The sequence below is a fragment of the Mytilus edulis genome, chromosome 10, assembly GCF_963676685.1.
Source record: "Mytilus edulis chromosome 10, xbMytEdul2.2, whole genome shotgun sequence".
Classification (NCBI taxonomy): domain Eukaryota; kingdom Metazoa; phylum Mollusca; class Bivalvia; order Mytilida; family Mytilidae; genus Mytilus; species Mytilus edulis.
This window is the reverse complement of record NC_092353.1, coordinates 48,060,154-48,084,453: the sequence shown is the minus strand read 5'-3', so window position 1 is coordinate 48,084,453 and position 24,300 is coordinate 48,060,154. Positions and strand designations below refer to the sequence as shown.

Genomic DNA, 24,300 nt, shown 5'->3' with positions numbered 1-24,300 from the left:
TATTTGGTATATGGATTCCTTACAATGTCTACATGTCAGTCAGACCGGGCTCTTTGACCTTGACCACATATTATGTTAAAGTTCTGTGATTAGATCCATTTCTTAAGTACTGGAGGGAGTAGGTCAACTTTATGTTGTGTATGTAATGATTGTAAAGGAGAACATGTTAGTTTGTCACGTTTCATCTGAGCTTGATCTAGTTATTATGATTCATTGGTCAATGTTATTAATAAGTTTGTTGTGTTTTGGTCTTTTTACTATATTAAGCAATAGGTCAATTACATTTGGTGTATCGAATTATTTTAAGGTGTGCATGTGTGTCTAACAGTATTTATGTGAGATATGAATTGTCAGTGATACTTGTAGTGAAACATTAATCTAAAAGACCATAAAATCAATGGACAGTAAAGCAAATTAGACATTTCAAGCAGATAAATAAATCCATTAGTATAATTCAGTTAAATATAGATAAATGACAGATGTAAGACTTGTAAAAGAAAACGAGACAATTAGTAAAGTATAGATAATGAAAGATATAAGGCATGTACACGAGACAATGAGTTAAATATGGATGACAAAAATGCAAGGCAAGTGTACACAAGACAACTGCACTGCAAATTCAAATAATTTACCCATGGCAAACCCTGATATGGCATAATGCTTTGTCTAAAATTCTAATATACATGTATATTGTAAGTATTGTCTGTGGTTCCGAGATACAGTCTGTAAATATTGTCTGTGGTTCCGAGATACAGTCTGTAAATATTGTCTGTGGTTCTTAGATACTGTCAACTGTCTAAGTTTTGTCTGTGGTTATTAGATACAGTCTGCTGTCTGTAAAAGAGGGACGAAAGGTACCAAAGGGACAGTCAAACTGTAAGTATTGTCTGTGGTTCTTAGATATTGTCAACCGACTATAAGTTTTGTCTGTGGTTCTTTGATACAGTCAACTGTCTGTAAGTTTTGTCTGTAGTATTGGCTGTGGTTCTTATATACAGTATGTAAGCTTTGACTGCGGTTCTTAGATGCAGTCTGTTAGCTTTGTCTGTTGTTCCTAGGCAAAGTCATTAAGTATTGTCCGTGGTTCTTAGATACAGGCCGGCTAGCTAGGCTGTATGTATTGTCTGGTTCTTAGATACAGTCAACTGTCTGTAAGTAATGTCTGTTCTTAGATACTGTCTGTAAGTATTGTCTGTGGTTCTTAAATACAGTCCGTATGTATTGTTTGTGGTTCTTATATACTGTCTGTAAGTAATGTTTATGGTTATTATATTCAGTCTGTAAGTAATGTCCGTGGTTCTTAGATACAGACTGTACGTAATGTCCGTGGTTCTTAGATACTGTCTGTAAGTATTGTCTGTGGTTCTTAGATACAGGCTGTAAGTAATGTCTGTGGTTCTTAGATACTGTCTGTAAGTAATGTTTGTGGTTCTTATATACAGTCGTAAGTAATGTCCGTGGTTCTTAGATACAGGCTGTACGTATTGTCTGTGGTTCTTAGATACAATCAACTGTCTGAAAGTAATGTCTGTGGTTATTAGATACTGTCTGTAAGTAATGTCTCTGGTTCTTAGATACTGTCTGTAAGTATTGTCTGTGGTTCTTATATACAGTCTGTAAGTATTATCTGTGGTTCTTATATACTGTCTGTATGTATTGTCTGTGGTTCTTAGATACTGTCTGTAAGTATTGTCTGTGGTTCTTAGATACTGTCTGTAAGTATTGTCTGTGGTTCTTATATACAGTCTGTAAGTATTGTCTGTGGTTCTTAGATACTGTCTGTAAGTATTGTCTGTGGTTCTTATATACAGTCTGTAAGTATTGTCTGTGGTTCTTAGATACTGTCTGTATGTATTGTCTGTGGTTCTTAGATACAGTCTGTTTGATTGTCGGTGGTTCTTATATACAGTCTGTAAGTAATGTTTGTGGTTCTTATATACTGTCTGTAAGTATTGTCTGTGGTTCTTAGATACTGTCTGTAAGTATTGTCTGCGGTTCTTAGATACTGTCTGTAAGTATTGTCTGTGGTTCTTATATACAGTCTGTAAGTATTCTCTGTGGTTCTTAGATACTGTCTGTAAGTATTCTCTGTGGTTCTTAGATACAGTCTGTAAGCATTGTCTGTGGTTCTTATATACAGTCTGTAAGTATTGTCTGTGGTTCTTACATACTGTCTGTAAGTAATATCTGTGGTTCTTATATACAGTCTGTAAGTATTGTCTGTGGTTCTTAGATACTGTCTGTAAGTATTGTCTGTGGTTTTTATATACAGTCTGTAAGTATTGTCTGTGGTTCTTATATACTGTCTGTAAGTAATGTCTGTGGTTCTTATGTACAGTCTGTATGTATTTAATTTAAGACCTGTTGGAACTTAAAACTGACCAATATGTATGACAAACCGTTCGATTATTTTAAAAGATATCTTCTAAAATATCTCATATAATAAATAAAATATATTATATAGTTTACAAGATATCTAATATACTTTATAAGATAACTTATATAATATATGTGATATCTTTTAAAGAAAATTATTTGAGATTTCTTATTAACTATAAAAGATATCTCATAAACTATAGATGATATCTTATAAAAAAAAATATGGTTGGAATCCCGCTAACATGTTTAACCCCGCCACATTATTTAAGTAAGTGCCTGTCCCAAGTCAGGAGCCTGTAAGTCAGTGGTTGTCGATTGTTTTTGTTACATATTTGTTTTTCGTTAATTTTTTATACAGAAAAGGCCGTTAGTTTTCTCGTTTGAATTGTTTTACATTGTCATATGGGGCCTTTTATAGCTGATTATGCGGTTTGGGCTTTGCTCATTGTTGAAGGCCGTACAGTGACCTGTAGTTGTTAATGTCCGAGTCATTTTGGTCTCTTGTGGACAGTTGTCTCATTGGCAATCATACACCATCTTCTTTTTATATATATAAAAAGACGTTACATACCTACCGTTACATAGTTACGTTAATCATGTATAGTTTCACCTGAAGATTGTTATTTAAACATGAAAGTACTAGTGAATTAAAACTATTCATACCGGAAATGTTGGATTTTTTAGTAATCTATATATATTTCTATACACAAGAACATTTATTATAGTGATCTTTATATATATATATATATATATATATATATATATATATATATATATAATAAAAACTATAAAACAAATTCCCATTTCTATATATATACGTCTGAGTCAGTGACAACTCTACAACAGATGTATCCATCGGATCGCCATCAATGATGGTGATACATGGCTGTGTACATAATGTATATATACAACTCGTCTAAACATCAACCCAACAATGTTAGATCTTTAACATCTTTAGATATCTTATAAACTTTATACCCGGTAAGATATCTCATGAACTATATAATATATCTTATAAACTATATAAGATAACTAGTAAATTATATGAGATATCTTATAAACTATATATTAGATAACTAGTAAATTATATGAGATATCTTATAAACTATATATTAGATAACTAGTAAATTATGAGATATCTTATAAACTATATAAGATATCTTATAAAGTTTATAAAGTCTAATTACACAAAAAAAAATCAACATATCAAATGGACCCAATATACAAAAAAATTGTTGAAAACTTGACCCAAAATCCCAAATCTAAACACAAGTTTTAATTCAATATATTCAACAATCCGAAGAATTCAATTTTTGTTGGAAGTCCATTTATCTTCAATTTTGGACCCTTTAGACCTCATGATGGACCAGTTAATTTGAAAATTGGGTCCAAAAAATCAATGCCCAAATTCACTTTTGATTAAGAATCTTAAGGGACCCCACATATTAAATATTTGTTGAAATCAAACAATTTGGAACCTTTGGACTTTAATATGGACCAATTTAAACTGGGGTCAAAATTCTAAATGTGCAGTTAGATCCAGCATTTTTCATAATCCCAAGAATCAAAGACTTTGATTTATCATTTAAACACCATTTCAATAGCCATACCATTTTATGATTGCAAATGCAACTGGAAATTGTATTTTACTTGTACACAAACTGTTTATGACATCAAGGAAATACAAGATTTTTAAATCAACAACATTATATACATCATGACCAATGCAGCTTATTACTTATTACTTTAATTTCTAAAAGACTTGCTGTGGTCAATTTTTTTTTTTTTTTTTACTACTGTTCTGCTTTTGCTGTTAAAACCATTTGAGATTTGCAACAAACACAAACATTTCATAATAATAAATGATTGCTTTATTAAAAAGGCAACTAAAAATTAAATTTCTACAAAGCATATATACCATCTGAAATACTCATTTAATATCACTTCCAAATCTTCAATAGAAAACATAATCCTAACACATATTATACCCTTAAAGCAACAATAAATATTTTTCTCATTTTTGACTGAAGCATAAAAAATGACACTTATAAGTATTGATTGAGTTTTTACCCATCGAATATGTATCTGGAAAATTTTGTCCTATGCTAGTACTACCCTGATCTAATTCACAAATACTTATAAAAACTCTTTTCACCCTTCGTGATAAGGGTTGCGTTTTTTCATCTCTTGTCATATTTTGACCAATTTATCATTTTGTATACTATATAGTGTTGCTCTTGTTGCACACAATGTGTGCCTTTGTGTATTAATAATAATAAGAAACTGTTATAAACATGATAAACTTAATTGACATGAAAAAAACTAAAAAAAATATGTTAAGTCTTTTTGATTTCATAGTGAAAAAATATCAAAGTTAAAATAATTAACCTTGAAATTAACATGACATAACATTTTGCTCCATACAAGAAAACTAGATAGTTATACATATTTTAAAGAAAACAGATAACAGATATATAATATAAAATTCATCACAATCACTGAATACAGATATATTAGGATGAGACATTGCTGATACATGTATATACCTTTGATATAAATTTCATAAATGTGGAAACAAATAGTACCCCTAAGAGTCCTTACAATTCCAGACAATGTTTTCTTTTCCATTCACGAAATCCTAAAGCCTCTCTTGGTACTTGCAGGATTAATTTAAATATGGTTAAATATTTTCAGAGAATAAAGTTTAAGTTGGTTTCTAAATGAGGTTGGAAGTTCAGATTAAATAAATGTTTCCTTTTGAGAATACCTGATTGCTACTCAAGATACAAAAGATGTGACATTCACAATGAAACAAGGGACATTTATTGTTTCTCACATATCAAAGTTTACAACAACAAAAAAACATCACAACAAATAGTTAGAATATACAATAAATATAGTTGATGCCATAATTGATGTTTAAAAAAAAAGTCAACAGGTTACAATTGGTTAAAAACTTAAAAGTTCACAATAAAATAGGTAAGAGAAAAATGAGCATGAGGAACTTAAAAGAAAAAATACAATAAAAAAGATGTTACACAGAAAACTTATTTGAGAAATAGAATTTACAATGAACTAGTTAAATATACAGCAGTGCAATGAGCATATGATATGCCTCTCATTTATAACATTCCATAACGCCTATGTGTCATATCAGAAATTTAAAAAAACAAAAGCTAAAGGGAGCTAACTTCAATGGAAATAAGACAGTTAATAATGTTCCATGAAAACTGCTCTCAAAGCACTCATGAGTTATTGTCCAAAAACAGGAAAATTCCCCCTTTTTTAACAAAAAAAATCCCCATAGCTAGGAAAAGAAAATCTAAAATTTCTATTAAATAAAAGGTAGCTCATTCCAATAGAAATAAATAATTCATTAAAGTTTCATGAAAACAGCTTAAAGTATTAGCCAAAGGCGAGGCAAGAAGAAAATGGATGCAGGGTAAACCCTGTATACAACTTCAATAAAATAATTACTATTACATGCCAAATAAAAGCTTCTTTTCATAATTAAGGTTCTCTATTTTAACAGTAAACTAAGGAAAAGAACTTTTCCATCCTCAGACTCAAGAGCCTGGTATAATATTAAACCCATTGCAATGATGATAGTGTTTAGGATCAAACCATAAAATACATCTGTTCCTGTGACTTCCTGGAATTTTAATGATAAATCTTTTTGCTGGAGTATTGGAACAATGATCTAGATTTGATTGAGCTGGTTTATTTAATTAAACTGTTCAATTGCATCTACCAATGAAGTCAGATACTGAAAAAAAATTACAAAATCTATTAAATTATTTTGTGTCATTGATTTAAACAGTGTCATTTAAAATCTATTCAATACATCTCTGATTTCTGGGGAAAAAAATAGTATCCAGAATTAGAAGTCTTAATATTTGACCTATTAATCCTATATACATGATTTACATGATATACAACAATTGTTTCTGTGAATCAACATATTTCCTTATATTGTCTGTGCATTCTCTACATTTTCTTATATTTTCTGTTCACTCTCTACATTTTCTTCAGTTGTCATTCTGATATATGATAGCTTATTTCAAATCAATCAAACTACTGACCGGGCCCTCCTTATATTTTTTGTTAAATCATTGGACAAATAACATAAATTTCAATAATTCTGATATTGTTCATACATGTATTATAAAAGTGCCAAGGGTGTTAAAATATTTTTGATGTTATTTGTCACTTGTTTGCTTAATATAGTTGACAATCTGTTGAAAGTTTTAATTGGACTAAATGTTAAAAGCACAAAGCCATGTACACTATTTCAACACGTTAAAAGATCAGATGGCAATCCAATTTCAGGTCACTAGTTTTTTTGACTGGTATCAAGTTATATGTTAATCAATGGGGATATATCAATTAAGGCAAACGAATGTGTAAAGGGATTGACAGAAACATGAAAACAAGATCTTCAAAAACTTCACTGACTTCTTTTAATGTGCTTCTTCAACAATTCACAATTGTTTACTTACACCAGATCTTGCAAGTCCACTTGTCAGGTACTTTCATGGTTTGCACCTTACTTCCAGCTCACTTTTCATCATAGAAATTATCTCACTGTAATAAAAAAGTGTGTAATAAATGTATAATTTAAAGAAGATCCTAAATCTACGAAACTGTACACTAGCTAACTTATTTTTGTAGAATTTTTACTTTTGAAACTTTTGTGAGTTAAAAGAAAGAAAAGGCACATATGTTGTCTGTTAGAGGTGAAAAGGCCAGTCTTACTAGGTAATTTGATATTGCTCAACCCAAGGTATTTAATTGAAATGAAAACTGTCAGGTATAACTAAAATTGGGGTCTTTTCTAACAGAAATAAATAGTATTTTTGTTGAAAATCACAAGAATAAATTGCTGCTAAGTCGGCTGGAAAGGGCTTTTCACAAAATTAATTATCCATGAAAAATAAGTTGGTTTACATAAATAATGTTAAGTTGTTACAATCAATAAACATACAACTTTCAGAAAACAATTAAATATTACGATTTTCTTTTAAAATTTGAGATATGCAGTTATTTATCATAATCTATAAATAAACACAAAAAAAAATAAGAGAAATAAGTTTCATTTTAGTTTTGTTGTGATCAGTGGTTTCTTCCATTAATCATACACCCCAACAGCTCCCAATAGTAGTGGAAGACATAAAGGCATGGTATCCAAAGTACCGTTAAGACTATATCTAATCACATGCCGGTAAATGGACAATAAAATGAAATCTTTGTCATAAGTGGATCAATATCATATTTCCTAGTGAGGCTTGTCTTTTCTTCACCATTTCATCTCTGACAGACAAAATGTAGGCATATACCACATGCTGTGTCTTAACTTCTTCCCAGTACTGTGTGGTGATCATAGCTGAAATCATCCTGCACTCATGTTAAGTGAAACTGAAAATTCTTTAAGCCTAGAATAAAGTTGGAATACAGGTGTAAGTTGCAGAATAACATTTTATATACTCTATATATAATTGATACTAGGATTTTTTCAATGAACATGATAAATATGCCTGTCACATCATTAAGAAAGGATTATTGGAAGATTCATAACTATGTTTAATAAATATGAGAGTTTTTTTAGCATATATACTTAACAGCAAAATTAACATACAATTGTGTTCAATTTCACAAAACACTAGTTCATTGCAGTTTAAGGTTTCGTCAAATAAATGTCTCTGAATATTGTACAAGTGGTAATTTTGTTGTTGTGGAATTCACTAAACTAAATTTAAAGCCATGTCAATTCATTAAATACTTTTTGTTCCATCCTATATTTTTAGTATTCATATTTTATTATTCACTAGCTACATTAATATTGTAATTGGTTTTGGTTTGTCTGAAAATTCAAATTTAAACTGGTTTTCCAAAAACTAAACTATCTTCATAATTATATGATATGTAGTTTTCAATTTTAGTCTCGTATATATATCATATATATATAACACAAATATCACTAAAGTGGAATGCATGAACATAAATTAAGGACTTTTATTATATTGTTGGTTTTCTTTTTTGTTGACATTTCATAGATAATGTAGGTAATGTAAATGTACTATAGGTTTAAACACATTTTTTCTAGAGGTTATTGATGTGTAAACCGGTCCGAAGGACTTTTATGTTAAGTTTGTGAGTAAGAGACCCGGTTTACACATCAAAACCTCTAGAAAAAATGTGTTTAATCCTTATAATTCTTCAGCCAAACATACGCCATTATTAATTTACATCATTTGTTTGACGGCTACTTTATTTACCATCAAAAGCACAATGGCATGTCGTAACTAAGGAGTACGCCGCCATCTTGACTTTCTAAAAACCATAAATATCCGATAAATGCAACAGAATCTAAAATGAAATAGCACCTACCTCAAAATATTCATTTTAATTAGATATTATCCGAATTTAAAGCGTACACATTACGAAATAAACTTTCCCTTGAAAATTTTCATTCGTGTGACGTCGTCTTTTGCCATGACGTAAATTCGCCAAATCCTTCATGACATTTCCTGGAATTTTATGAAAATTTAATTTTTATACATTTTCGACGCTTTAGGGCATTTCTTTTTTTTTTCTTTGTTTGTGATATATGCATTAGAATAGAATAAACTGTTATGCAATTGTTTTATAATCTCAATTTACTGAAAATCCCAGTATCCTTGCAAGAATATGTATCGCGCATGAATAGATTACGAAAGTAGTTTCGGAAACATGGTTTATCGAAGTGTAAACCTAGAGAAAAATTCTAATTGACCAATCCAATTCAAGTATTTATAGATATGCAAATGATATAAGAATTATATGAATATAACTGTGTTAAAAAAACTATAAACTTTCTATCCATTTCATAAAAGTTCTAACTAGAAACTTGAAATTGTAAGTCTACAATGTAGGTGATCACAGGTACCCCTGGTTGCAAAAACACTCTTACTGTAGTTGCCACTAACCAAAATCACAATTGAAGGTGACATGTATTTTAAGTTTCCTCACTTGAGTGTTAAATTGTAATGAAATTGAAATAGATTTTTTCAAAAGGTGCATTATCGACCAGATCAACACAAAAATCCAATTTTTCAGGTAAATAAGGGTAATAACTCAAAATTAAACTTGATCTGTCATTTATGAACCAACTTGGACTGTGTTCTTTAAGTTAAAAATAGTTGGCAAGAGATTTTAAAAAACTTCCAAGGTGGATCATTATATAAGGGGCATTATAATTTAGTCATAACTCTTGATAACAATAAACATCAAAGTTATCATAATCAAACTTGACCAGTATAATATTATACAAGACAATATGTTCAAATTTTAATAAGATTTGGTGATCATTATTATCATCAGGAAAAACAAGCCAAAACCCACCTCTAGTAGTAAACAAGGGACAAAACTCTTGAACAGTATATGTTAAAACCGTTAATATCAAAATCAACCTGTAGGTTATTAAGGTCCTAGAATGATGTGTTTAAATTTCATCAAATTTGGTCAAGTGATAATTTAATCAACATCATAAACTAAAATTTTGAATGGTGGACAAACAACATACTGACAATCATGTGCATCAATAAATGCCCATCTTTTCAAGATACGAGGTATGATAATAATTGCGAGTCAGGAACATTTCAATACTTGCTATCATTTTTAGTAGTAAGATATTTTCTGAAAGGTGTAATTAAAGTCTTTTACAATATATACTTTTTTCAAACCTTTCTGATTTGATCATGTTGATAATGTGCATGTGATAAACAGTTCCAAGAATCCAGAGGTTTTCTGATGTTTATTAAGCTTAATGTCTGTGCCTTGCCCAACAAATTTCTCCATGCATTTTCAACAGTTCCTTAATTTTTCGTCAGTTAATAGTAATTATATATTCTGCCAATATAAATGAGAAGGTTGACCTGAAATGTATGATAAAGATTTCAATATACAAATTATAATTTCCAGATCACTCCTAAAAGATGTAGTGGAACTAATGTATGAACACAATGTTTTCATAAAATTTGAATGAGTAAATTTTTACAAAACAATATTTTCCTTTCAGGTAAAGCTTGAAACAAGTAAAAGCATGCTTTTTTCTATAAGGGATGTCTATTCGGCCTAAGGGATGATCTATTTAAACATACTTGGTGTTCATGGGAGGCCATTTTAAAATGGGGGTATCCACCAATATATATAAAAAAAATATAATTTCTTTTTTATTTTCACCATGTTCATTCATGTACATCTTTTATCTTACTTCACACTCTATTATAAAGCAGATTTTAAAGTGGCTTTACTGATTTTCATGTATGTTTAAGGTATAAACAGCCTTTTTGTATCTGGGTTTGGTGGAAATTGAATAAACTCTCTATAATTAAACTGAAAAAGATCAAATTTTAGAAATCACATGTACAAATGTAGGATATAAACGACATCAAATCTAAAATACATGATTGTTTGTATAGTAAAAAAATCTTTGTTTTATCACATATTCAATATTTATTGGACATACGAACAACCCTGGTTAAATATTAAAATGTTTTTTTATACATCTATACTTTCATTTACTTTGTTTTGTACATAAATCAAGTAACTTTTAATATTTGTTATTTCAGGGCCTTTTTAAGTTGACTATGCATGGGTTTTGTTGAAGGCAATACATATGTATAGTGTCTATGTTGTAATGTTACACTGTTGTTTCAGATAAGAGTGACGGTTTGTACCTATCAAAACGTTCAATCCAGCTGCATTTGTTTGCACCTGTCCTATTAATCAGGAACATGATGTTTAGTGGTTACCATTTGTTGATGAGGTTCATAAATCTTTTTCGTTTTTATATGGATTAGGCTGTTGGTTTTCCTATTTGAATGGTTTCACACTTGTCATTTTTGGGGCCCTTTATAGCTTGCTGTTTGGTGAAAGCCAAGGCTCCATGTTGAAGACTGTTCTTTGACCTATAATGATTTACAAATAGTGACTTGAATGGAGAATTGTTTCATTGGCATTCATACATGTCATATAAAATTTTCTTATATATCTATTGACCCATAGTTATGAACTTATATCATTCACTGAAGTTTTTCATCAGTCAAATGTATGAATGGTGACAGAACTATATATTGTTCAATGTACATGATTACTGTAACTTATATATTTACTCATATCACTCATTAAAAGGGGAACTAACTACAAGATATATGAAGCACCTAATATTTTATTTTTCTTGGCTTAATCAGTAATGAAATACAAATACTGAAATGATAATTCCTTTTTAGTAGCTACATGTAACATTAAAGGTTAAATTTTGTCAAAATAAGCACAACAAAAAAAAATGATTATGAATTATTCACTTGCAAGTGAATAATTCCACCTCATTGAATCCATATTCATATAAACCCCTTAGCTTGAGATGGATAACACATGAATTGTATGTGTAAAGTTATTTAAAGGAAGAGAATGTCAACATTAAAAGTGAAACAAAGGTAAATCATTTGAATGACTGATTCAATCCACAAATAAACCTTCTAATACAGGTAAAACCGATGATAAACATTTATTTTTTATCTGTAATATGAAATTAAATAGACCTAGAATAATTCAACAGCAACTATTTGCTTAATCTATTTATTATAATATATATTTATGTTTACATCGCTTATATGGTCATCGGATGACTATAGAGGTCAAATCAATAAATAATTAGAAGGTGTCTAGACTCAAATACACGTACACGAAACAAAGCTACGTATTTTCATGCCTGTACCTTTTTTATTGTTTTCTTTAGACTTATAATAGTTTGGATAAATGTTTTGCATTGTTATAAATCAAATATGAGAATTTGATAAGAAAACTGTGAACATGAATTTGATAGCTATAGTGCCACTTTAATGTTTTACAAGTCCCTGTCATTTAACATGTTAGTGATGTATTATATAATAACATAAAACCAGATTTTTTAAATGATTGTCAAACTGTATATTACAGATCAGATCACAAGTTTTCTCTTTCACATTAGTTTACCTTTTTTATGTTGGTTCCTTTAATTTTATAGCCAACCAAATGGTATATGTATAAGTTTTTCTCAATGCTGAAGGCAACATGTACAGTATATGGTTTAACATCCCTTTCATTTGAACTCTTGTGGATAGTTGTCTCCTTATTTAAATATGGAAGGAAAGAAATTTAAACCATTAAGAATCATGATATTCATTGCAGGATGTAAAACAGAGGGAGAAGATGCAAATATGGCAATCAAAAACAGACAAAACAATTTTAAAGACTTTGCTTATTGTTGAAGGTCGTACAGTGTTAGTGACCTATAGTTGTTAATTTCTGTGTCACTTATTGTGGAGAGTTCAATTGTCTCATTGGTATGCCAAATATATTCTCTTTAAATGTATATATTCAAAAAATGTTTTCAAAATTACAGCAAAAAATGTGTGAATATAAGTATACAAGTTGATAAAAAAATATATATCAAAAACAGGGGGCGTCCCGGAATAGAAGTCCCTTCATAATTTAAGTTCCAAAAGGAAAAATAAATTCTGGAATATTATGATTATTTCCAAAGGAATGAAAATTACAGTATATGTTCCGATTGGAATACATGGGATAGAATATATTTATTCCTACAGGTATAGATATTATGACATTGTTTATAACAAAGTTTCCAGTGGCAGTGGAACTTCTGTTACTGAATAGGCTAAACACATATATATGTTTACACCGGAACCAAATATATACACTAATTTTTAGGATATATTCATCTTGTTGTGTTGAACCTCTTTACATGTTCTATTTTAACCTGAGCTCCTATTTTTTCATGGAAAAAGAAATAAAAATACAAATTTATATTATTTCAGGGGCAATAACTCCAAAACAGGTTTACAGGATTTTTTTCAAATTTCAGTAAAAAATAATATATCTTGTCATACTGATCCATTTTCCAACTTATTTTTAAACTAGCTTATCATGGTCACAGTTAAAAACTGAAAAAAGCATTATTTTAGGGGGCAAAACTTCAAAATAGATAAACTGATTTTTTATATACATTTTTTTCTTCTTCTCCACTAGCTATATATAATAGTGAAACCACGTATTACTCCTGATTAATGTACTTGTATTTCTTGTAAAAGTTTCATACCTATAAACGTGGAATTTATCTTTATGAATAGGATAGATTAAAAATGTTTGGTAAAACCTACAATGTGTTCCAGGGATAATGGCCGCGCCTCTTCATCAACATGGTGGTATCTAACTAAGTTCCGAATGGAAATGAGTATTTTCCGATTTTTTTTTAAAACACTACAAGTGTGGACACATATCGGTGTGGATAGTAAGATAGAGAGCACTTGGGGCAGAGCTGAGCATGTATCTATGGATAAAGGGAGAAGCAGTACTATTTATAAAGAGAGCACCTGTTCTACATGTGAAAATATGGTTCCTCTATAAAGGGGGGTTAAAGATAAGTTATATTAGATAAGTGATTGTTAGATATGTGTAAGTATGTTTGAGAGTGTCATCATCACTGAGTTTATATATTGGTCATGTTGTGCCCTCTTCAAAAGTTGTTTGAGCTATTTCTTTGTCTTTTACATATAATTCAACTTGAAGGTCTTCTATGTGAAGGTGTGTGCAACGGAGAGTCAATCATCTCGCCTTTTCAGACTGAGACTACTGTGTTATAATAGTCCCAGTTTCAGATAATAAGCAAAATCCAAGAAACAATTGCAAATACAAAAAAAAACCGGTGTGTTCCGGGGTTCGACATAAGTATATAATTCAACAACCTGAATGTTTCGGCAAGTAACGATAATCTGAAAGAGACAACAACTTAATTTTGTACTTGCTTAGAGAGATACTTCCGGATATACTGTCATTACTGACATACAATGATATGAAATTAGCGTTCTGCTTTTGTGACGAAAATTTCCCGATAGAGAAAGCTGTCGACGCGTCATCCTTTAATAGATCAGCTCGAGATTATTATTAAGTTAAGAAACACTAAATGCTCGTTCGATGAAAATGCTGGGAATACAACTATTTTCCAAGGTCTCTAAGTTTATCTCTGGTATATTTTCACCCACATAAATCCTTTCCTAAGATAAAGTAGTCCTAAACTTTGAAAAAGCTTTTAAAGACTGAACAGCCTATTCAGTTCTACTAGTGTCTGAGTGGTGATTTCCCCCTAAAAATTTTGTGTGAAGGTATTTCATGATTTCAGGAACAAAATACGATGAAAAAAATTGTGGGTCACCGATTTAGTTTTGTCACTATAGCCACCTTGAATTTTGATTGGAAAATAAACGTTGTTGTTAATATTTTTAGCATTTATACTTATAGGATATTATGGTTATCAGTATTTCTACTGTATCATTATATTAGGGAACAGTGTTTATCTTTTTTACTTTGAATAAATTATTGTGAACTAGTCTAAATAATTTTATTACACATTTTCCATAATTTGGTGATTTCAGAGGAATGCTTATTATTATAAAAAATAATCATTTTCGATATTGTCTTATGCTTTTCAACTACAATTGTCGATCGAATGTGGTCTCGGCTGTATATCTGGAAGTTCCATCAAACATACCATCTTTATAATCTATAATTTATAAGGTCATCAATAATAAATCAAATAAAGTGTTAGTCTCATTGTATATGGTGGTTAGGCCGCAGTTTTAATTTCCGGATTTAGGATAAAAAAAATTATTGACTTCAACATAGTTGTACCGTTTTACCCTATTAGAATAGTATAACTCCATACCATCTGCAAAATTTGTATCATTGCTGTGTTATTTTACTTGAATAAGATAACCTCATACCATATACTCTCATGGTTATACTACTGTGTTACTCTATTTCAATAGAATAACCCCCTAACATGTGTTAACATAGTATACCATACCCTCTATTGAACAACGTAACCTCACTAACATAAGATCTATTTAATAGGATAACCTCAGTTGCATCGGGTGCCGTACTATAGTTTAATTTCTTTTGTTAAATTCTGAATTAAAAGCTTGTGTTTGAACGCTCATTTTATTAGTCAGATATCGAAATTTACAAACAGTCTTTAGCAAGTATGATTCCGTATTGTTTTTGGTCTTGGTCGTGTAAATTATGCTCGATGGTTACCGATCCATCTCCAAGATATGCCCTTCATGCATCACACACCGGTGGTTATGGAATTTACAAATGGTAATTGCACAGTACGTTAGACCGACAAATTGTTTTCTTATATCACAATAGATCAGTCACAAAATCAGAATAATGCAATTCTGAAAGGAGATCTTGGTGCCATAGGTTTAATTGAAGATCCATTTGAGACGATAGATGGTAGTTGGACCAGAAATCAGTAGACTGGTAGATGAATGTGAAAGCCTAGTGGTTTCAGTCGACCTACAACAGGTGGACGACATTATGAAGATACTACGAAAACACAAAAGAATTTCTTCAAAGAGCGTTAAAGACTTTTCTAAAATGATGAACGAGTTTTGAAATTCATTTTTTGAACAGTCCATCTCTCGTTTACAAATAGAGTATTTTTCGTACAAAACGATCTTGAAAGTTTCTCAAATTATAGGTAAGTTACTTGATTTCTCATTTAAAAAAGAAGTAAATATCATTTTTTTTTAAGATTGTCAAACTTCATATTTTATCAAAAAACTCAAAGTTGATTATGTTCTGATGTTATTGTTAATTTATAGAAAAGGCATTTGACGTAAAGGGAAGCAGTCAACGTAATTGTTTAAGAACTACGAATAATATTTTGGCGTATCAGAATCTCATGAATTCGACCTGACTTCCTGAGACAGTACATAGACACAAACTTAGTATATTAGACCGTGTTAAAGTGTACTCAAAGTATCAAAACAAACCATATCATTTTACACTAATTATTTGTGGGCCCTTTATAGCTTGCTGTTTGGTTTCAACCAAGGTTCGATGCTTAAGGTCGTCCTATCACATACACTGGTTTAATTTTTACACATTACGAATTTGATGGAGAGTTGTTAAGTTGGCACCCATGTCACATCTTCTAATTTAAATGAAAGAGTTGTATCATTGTCTTTTACAAATCAATAAAGAAACTTTTGTGTTAATTTTACCAATACAATTGCCGAAAACATAAATTAGTAATGCATGACCCAAACTTTTTCTTTAAACGCTAAATTGTTTTTATTTACTGTGCGAAATTCAAATTTGTTCAATTTTATGTTTTAAGGACGTTGATACAAAATGCATACCATACTTTTTGTCTTGGTGTCTTCGATTAATTTGGTGGCATGTGTTATTAATGAGTGTCCAAAGTACAATAAACCAACAGTCAGTACTGGTAGTTCTACAGCAAATTCGTTTCTTGCATTTAGTGCAAAGTTATTAGATAAATTTGAGAATAAAGTTGGCAGACTTGCGGAACTCCCCGGTGCTTTACTGGAAGAAGATGCGGATGTTGTATGTCTATATGAGGTAAGTTTAATGTCGTACCTAACACTACAGGTAAATAACTCTGTAAATTGGGTAACCGTTTTAATCACGTTGTATTCACGGGTGTCATTCGGTTTATCGAGGGAAATGATCGTGGAAGAATATCTAACGGCGGTCAAGTATTGAGAGACGATCGTGAAAGTTCTGGTAACGGATCGTGAAAGACATTTAATCGAGAAGACATATGAAAGGTCAGTAAATATTTAATTTAATTAATTACACAGACACATTTACGACAAAATATATCTGTCTGTCAAAATGGTTCAATATTATGATCAGTATGTCAGAATATCCAGTTTAAAAAGTACATAGTTATTACAAAACGACAAAAGGCAGATTGCTTCTCGACATTTCAATGACATAAAAAATGTAAACAAACACGATTTTTTCACAAATTCGACTAGATAAACTACTTTTATCAGAATAAGGGCATTGTATTTGAATTAATTAAACGGTTCTCATAGTTATTTTGTATAAATATAATCTGAAACTTGGTAAATAAAGAACTATTTATACAAACTTGATTTTTTGGATCGTGAAAGATCACGTACCGCATTTTTGAAGATCGTGAAAAGGATCGTGAAAGATCTGATGCTACGAAGACGTTCAAATTATTCTTCAATTATATGACCATTGATATTTGATATTGGTATTGTGAAAGGCTAGATAGGTCAACATCCTTAATAGGTTTAAGCATGTCAAAGTATTAATATTTTCAGAAAATGAAAAGAAAAAGAAATATCAACTACGGCAATAAGAAAAGACAATGGGTGACAAAACGCCGAAAAAAACAATCCAGTGAAGTTGAGCCAATGGAAGAGGTTGAAGATGCAGATAATGTTACAGAAGCAACACACGAATATCGTGAAGATGAAGTGGAAATTAATGAGATAGTTAAGTTATTACCAATTGTTATCAAAGAAATAGCAAGGTTTGGATTCCTACAGTATCTTTTAATGTTGTTCAATCTAATAGCAAATAAGAAATTCGACTTTTCAAATATTTGCTTTTTATTGTTTTGTGACATTTTAAGGTTTTGGAGTACACCCACAACAATATTAATGCAGTATCCGTTTAAAGAAACCAAGCAGTTCTGGTTCATTGGTAAAATTCTATTTCATGGACGTTTTCAAAGGTTTATGACTGGATATAAAAACACTGATTTACTAGTATTAAATTTGGTCACGCATTTTCTTTCACGATCGAAATAAAGCAAGTTCAACAAATATACTATCATGAGTAAAGCAAACAAGACATTACAGCATTTGCGCTTTGGTATTCTATAGTATGTACTATATAGTTAAATCAATCCTTATCTGCGTTGTTTATAAAGAACTTAAAAAGTTCTGTTGCACAAAATGTTGGTTATCGTTCAATCCCAAATTACATGAAATGTGCTGTTTTTGCTATGACTTTTTGTTTGATGGATAACATTTTGGTTTAAACGTTGCATATCCATATGATTGGCTAACTAGAGTCGGCCTGCCTGAAGTGCACTAGACCGCTGAATATTTCTCACTTATTAAGACACGTTATTAGTTGTTGTTTTTTTAACTTTCGAGGTAAAGTGTTTAATAGAAAAAAAGATAATAGCTTTAATGTTCATCCTTATCAAAATAGTTACAGGCTTCAACCACTTGCAGATTTATCAAATGGTAAAAGAAATACTGATTCCTGATTACTATATTAAATCTGGTCACGCATTTTCTTTCACGATCGAAATAATACGTTGCCTGATCTTTCACGATCAAGTTTGATGGAAATTCAACAAATTCAAGGTTTTCATAAACAAATTAACGCTTTTAATGGAAGAATATACTTTAATTTTACTGTACTATCAGATACACCAAAGATTAAATTTCAAATATATCATGATATTCTGAAATATGACCATTATAGGTACAAAAAGTGTGTTATTTGTAATTAATTTCATAGACACGCATTGCGCCTTTTGTGTTTTTTCAAAAAGTACTTCATATTTTCTTTATCTTCTTTCACAGTTATGTTGAGGAAGTTAAACCATTTTGACAGACATATTTTTTTGTTCGGATTTGTTCCGCGTTTTGAAAATTAAGCGATTTTTTCAAAGATTCTGAACTAGAATGTACATAAAATGTCTTTCACGATCCGTTACCAGAACTTTCACGATCGTCTCTCAATACTTGACCGCCGTTAGATATTCTTTCACGATCATTTCTCTCGATAAACCGAATGACACCCGTGGTATTGTAGGGGGTATATTCAGCTTCTCGATGATCAAAATAAGAGTTTGTCAAACTGCTTTAGTCCCATGAAAATTTTCGAGAAAGTTCGTGGTTCAAGTTAATTGAAATAATTATATTTTGTCAAAGGGTCAAAGTAAATATTTTGTTAAAATTTTATGAAAATTATACGAGCCAAATTAATAATTTTATATAACAACCCCATAATTGCATTCGATAATCAGTTTCTAGAATAAACAAAACAATTAAGGCTTTTGTCGAAACACTTTTAGTTTAGATGCATGCTCTAATTGGAATGGTAGTTACACATTACGTAATACAAAGGAAAGTCCATATATATGGATGATAATAGTGACCTTATGTATTATTTAAAAAAAAGATTCTAGTTCTTATTTGTGATAATCTTTTCAGATAACAACCGTCTTTACAAAATGTCTTATTTTTATCAGTGATTTTTTCATTGATAAAAAATAATTGGTCGAAATGTTTCGTATTATTAATAGTTTTGTTGACAAAGAAAGTGATTTTGTAAAAAAGACATACTTTCAGGTAGAAATATTGATCAACAAGATTGATCAATTGATGTATTTTAAGCAAAACAAACTAGTTATAAACAACATTTCAAGTGAGATTTTGAAATTCCATTACAAGTACCAAATCCTTTGATTTAAATCATAAACTAAGAAACGAATTAAAACATGAAAACTAATAAATATATATTAACCGTTGAACAAACTTTTAAGTTTCAACCAAACACGCAGACATAAACTGCATTTGGCAAAATGTTTCGGAAATAATTTGGTGTACAATGCTCATCAACTTCGTACTTAATTAAAAAAAAAAAATATCTTTCGAGCGTCATTGATGAGTCTTTTGTAGACTCGCCTATGGCCTATTAATTTTAATCCAGGTATCTTTTATGAGTTTATATAGGTGCGGAATATTTTGATTCAAGTCTGAAATTGTAAATCGTACATTTCTTTATCAAATGTATTGTGCTTTAAACTAAAATGAACTTTAAATAACTGTTTGAAATATCAAAGTTAATTGATTTCGATATTGAAAAGTTAAAGATCATGAAGAAGTAACCGATTATTTTTTATTCCCGAAACAAAGGGGTTGCCAACCCCTCGCCCTCTGCGTGACGATGTAATTTGTTTTAATGAACAAAGTGGTCGAAACCATGTCGTATTTCGCTTATTTGTCATTCTGTCATTTGCAACGAACAGATACATAGACTTTTTATCTAAACACCTTCACAAATTAAACTGATTTTGAGTATGTGAGTCTTTTATGATGAATTATGATATGGCTTACGTTTCATTCCGTTACATTTCTTTTTGCCAAAATCAAGGGCTTTGGAATTTGGAAACTACTTCATGAAAATAAGTAAAAGCAAACTAAGATGTATGGTTTTGCTAATTGTTAAAGACCGTATATCTATTTATTTTTACGTCATTTTAGTCGCTTACAGGAGGTTTACTTATTTGAAATCAAACCGCATGTTCTTTTTTTTATATATACAGATTTATTTCTTAATCAATTCACATATATCGAGTTGATGTTGAGTATATTAAAATTAAAATGACAAAAATATCGTTCTCCTTTGAATTAGATATTTTATAAATATTTAGAGGTTCTACTTTTCGGCAGGGATGCATTGGAACGCAGCCACGTTTTTTCAATTACTTTATGTGATTAAGAGTCCTTGTATCCTGTATAAGTAAGCTTGTGTTTTACCAATAAATGATATTTGCTGCATTTGATATATAAACATTAACTTTGATGAAGGTTATTTGTTGAACCAAAATATTTGTCGATACGAATTTATTACACCTTGTTTGTAAATTAGTATCGTTGACCAACTTAAAAGACTTTTATATACACATATATTCACTTTTATTGGTTAGTTGACCGTTATGGAATAACCGTTTCACAAATGCTATCGATATGGTCCTTACGTCGTACACTGTAACTACAATCCCTTTACCTTTCATGAATTTGACCTACCGAATTAGAGTATTTGCCAGATCTGTTATAACATGAACAACACGACAGGTGCCATATGTGGAGCAGGATCTGCTTACCCTTACGGAGCACCTGAGATCATCCTTAGTTTTTGGTGGGGTTTTTGTTACTTATTCTTTAGTTTTCTATGTTGTGTCATGTGTACTATTGTTTGTCTGTTTGTATTTTTCATTTGTATCCATGGCGTTGTGAATTTATATTCGATTTATGAGTTTGACTGCCCCTCTGGTATCGTTTGTCCCTTTTTTACAAAACATTATTGATTGGTTTGATATTTATGTATTCTTCCCTTTATGTACTTTCAGGTGTTTCTTAGAAAATGATATATCGACTATATTTAGCAAGGTTAAGAAAACGTATCCATACGTTTACAGCTCCATTCACGATGGAACAACAAATAACATATTAGCTGCGACATCATCTCCCTGTCCCCTTTATACAACATTTAAACGTATGTTTTGCTTGGCAAAATACAAAGGAATATCCGACATTAAAGGAATACTAGATTGTGACATACAATATGGATGCAATGCTTGGAAATCAATGAAACAAGAGTGCATCACTTGTGGGGAAGCTAGAGGTGCTGATCGTGTTTCATCATGTACTAAAAAACAACGAGTTAATGTTGCTGGTAATATGATTCTTAGTAAATATCCAATAACAAAAGCAGAATCGACATTCTTTGTAAGCAATAAACAGGCCAACAGACAAGGAAAACTTATTGTTGAAGTATGTATAACACTTTATAGCATCTTTCTTTGCTTTTAAATATTCGCTAATATACTGACAAAACTTAAATTGAATTGATACTGCAAAACGGTCTTTCAAGGACACTGTAATCTTCATTGTTGCCATTCTTTTTCTAATTCCTTGGCAGTGTATACCCTTTGTTTATTAAAAGATCTACGTATGGTAATGTAGAGCTCTGTAGATGATTGGCTGAGTTAAAACCAACCTTCATATGCTCTCCGGATGAATCAAAATGTGCAAACAGTTGTTTGAGAAATACACAACTTTGTAGGTGGTTGAAATAGAAATCAGGAATGTGGAAGGCACTAAACACATTTATTCTAAAAACAGCTGTTGGCATGACACGGGTTATGTTCTTCTCATATATGTTATGATGGTATGATACTAAACCCCTAACGGGAAGGATTATGCCTGATGTTCATATGATGAAATCATAATCTTTCAGTCAGTTTAATTGAAGTCTGGAGCTTGCATGTCAGTTAACTGCTAGTAGTCTGTTGTTATTTATGTATTATTGTCATTTTGTTTATTTTCTTTGGTTACATCTTCTGACACCAGACTCGGACTTCTCTTGAACTGAATTTTAATGTGCGTATTGTTATGCGTTTACTTTTCTACATTGGTTAGAGGTATAGGGGGAGGGTTGAGATCTCACAAACATGTTTAGGTGTCATACCACCAATTACTCCCTCAAATTTAGAACGTATGTGAAAGTAGGCCTACTCGGACAAAAAATAGTGCATTTGATGTCATTGTTCACCTTAACTAACCAACAAATTTGCAGAAATGAAACTTTTGTTGAAAGAAAAATATATTAAGACCATTTTGAGCCAAAATTTACCTGTCTATGAGTTTGCATTAAAAATTGAGGATTAATGCGCTCCATAGTATACTAATTTAAGATTTCCAGAAAACCAGGGGTTATTTTTAGGGGTACCTCCTTTCGGAAGCTCTCTTCTTTCTTATATGATTTTGAATGTATGTTGAAAATTGGCATGCAGAAAGGTGACATCTGTACAATTCAGGATATACCTAGTTTCTATGAAGTTAAACTTAAGGTAAAATATTTAGAAAGCTGTGAAAATTGCAAAATTTGGTTGAACAGATAGGAACTTTTAATTGGTGGTATGACACCTTTAAGCGAAATCGCACGTGCAGCCTTGACATGGAAAAGTATATTTTCCTGCCTTTACTTTGAATTTAAATCAAATATGAATACCAATGAATGGATTGAAAAGCAAAAACAAAGACTTTCCTTGAATTCTGAGGCCTATGAGGCACTCGGCTGTTTTTTGTGCAAATTGGGGGGAGGGAAGGCACCATATTCTAAACTGACCGTGACTTTTCCTTGGAATAAACAGAAAAAGACTATGTACAGCCATAGATTTGCTTTAATGCTTCACACAAACAATTTTGAAATGCCTTCAAACATGCAAGTGTCACACATTTGTCACAATAATCGGTGTGTCAATGCTCAACATCTATCGCTTGAACCCGAGCATGTCAACAAAGACCGACAAATATGCCGTGGACTTTATCCTGTACACTGTAAAACACATCTGCCATACCCTGATTGCATGCTTTAAAAAGGTACAACAGTTAAAATAAACAATCCTTATGCACACACTTTATATATACACAATATTTACACTTATAAAGTACATCAACAATCAAAGGGAGATAATCACTATGAAAACCACACAGATGTAAATTATGTTTTTTTACTATTTTCATTATATCTTCTCAGATTGAACCTTTGGATCTGCAATACCACTGCGATAATGAATTTTGTAATGTTTTGCAGCATGCAGGTCAAATTTTCTCTGACGTGTTAAAGTCCTGAGACATTTTGTTTCTTTTAACATTTTTCTTTTGCTGCAATAAACATCAATATGTTGGTTTTTTTTTAGGTGCTTTATGACAGATAAGCCAGGAGTAAGCTCTGCACCCAGTACCTTTGTACGGAGTATGGTAGAGTTACCAAATTTGTGATTTCTCATGTGGACCGCTGTGTGAACACGACATGAGAAATTTCTACTGTGAGTAACCATTTTGGGATTGCACCTTTGCAATGTACGATTAAATGCTTCACATTTTTGAGTCGAAGTTAAAAAGCGTACAAGATCCAAACTTTTTGGACCTAACAGCACATTGATACAGTTCTCAACAAGAACCTCATCATCACTTGTCATTTTTAGAGGCTCTTTATTTGGAAGAAAACCCTTTTGCCATTGATCAGATGACATACCGGCACAAACATATGAATTGATTTGGCACGACATACCACAACTACCACTGTAGCACAACACAATTGCCTTTATTACTGCTGGCATATGACTTTTCACAGCAAATAATTCACCTTTATGTGCTTTAAATGCATAGGTTAGTTCTGCAGTACACCGTGCCTTAAGGTCCAACCCAAATCGGTGTTTCAGAT

The 24,300-nt window shown here is 31.0% G+C and overlaps 1 long non-coding RNA gene across 1 annotated transcript; it reads left to right on the top strand.

Moving 5' to 3' along the window:
- The first annotated feature begins 16,984 nt into the window (after window positions 1–16,984).
- Window positions 16,985–17,794, top strand: LOC139492460 (uncharacterized). The gene is made up of 2 exons (XR_011656848.1): window positions 16,985–17,054; window positions 17,583–17,794. It is a non-coding gene; the product is annotated as an uncharacterized lncRNA (long non-coding RNA).
- Window positions 17,795–24,300: the final 6,506 nt, after the last annotated feature.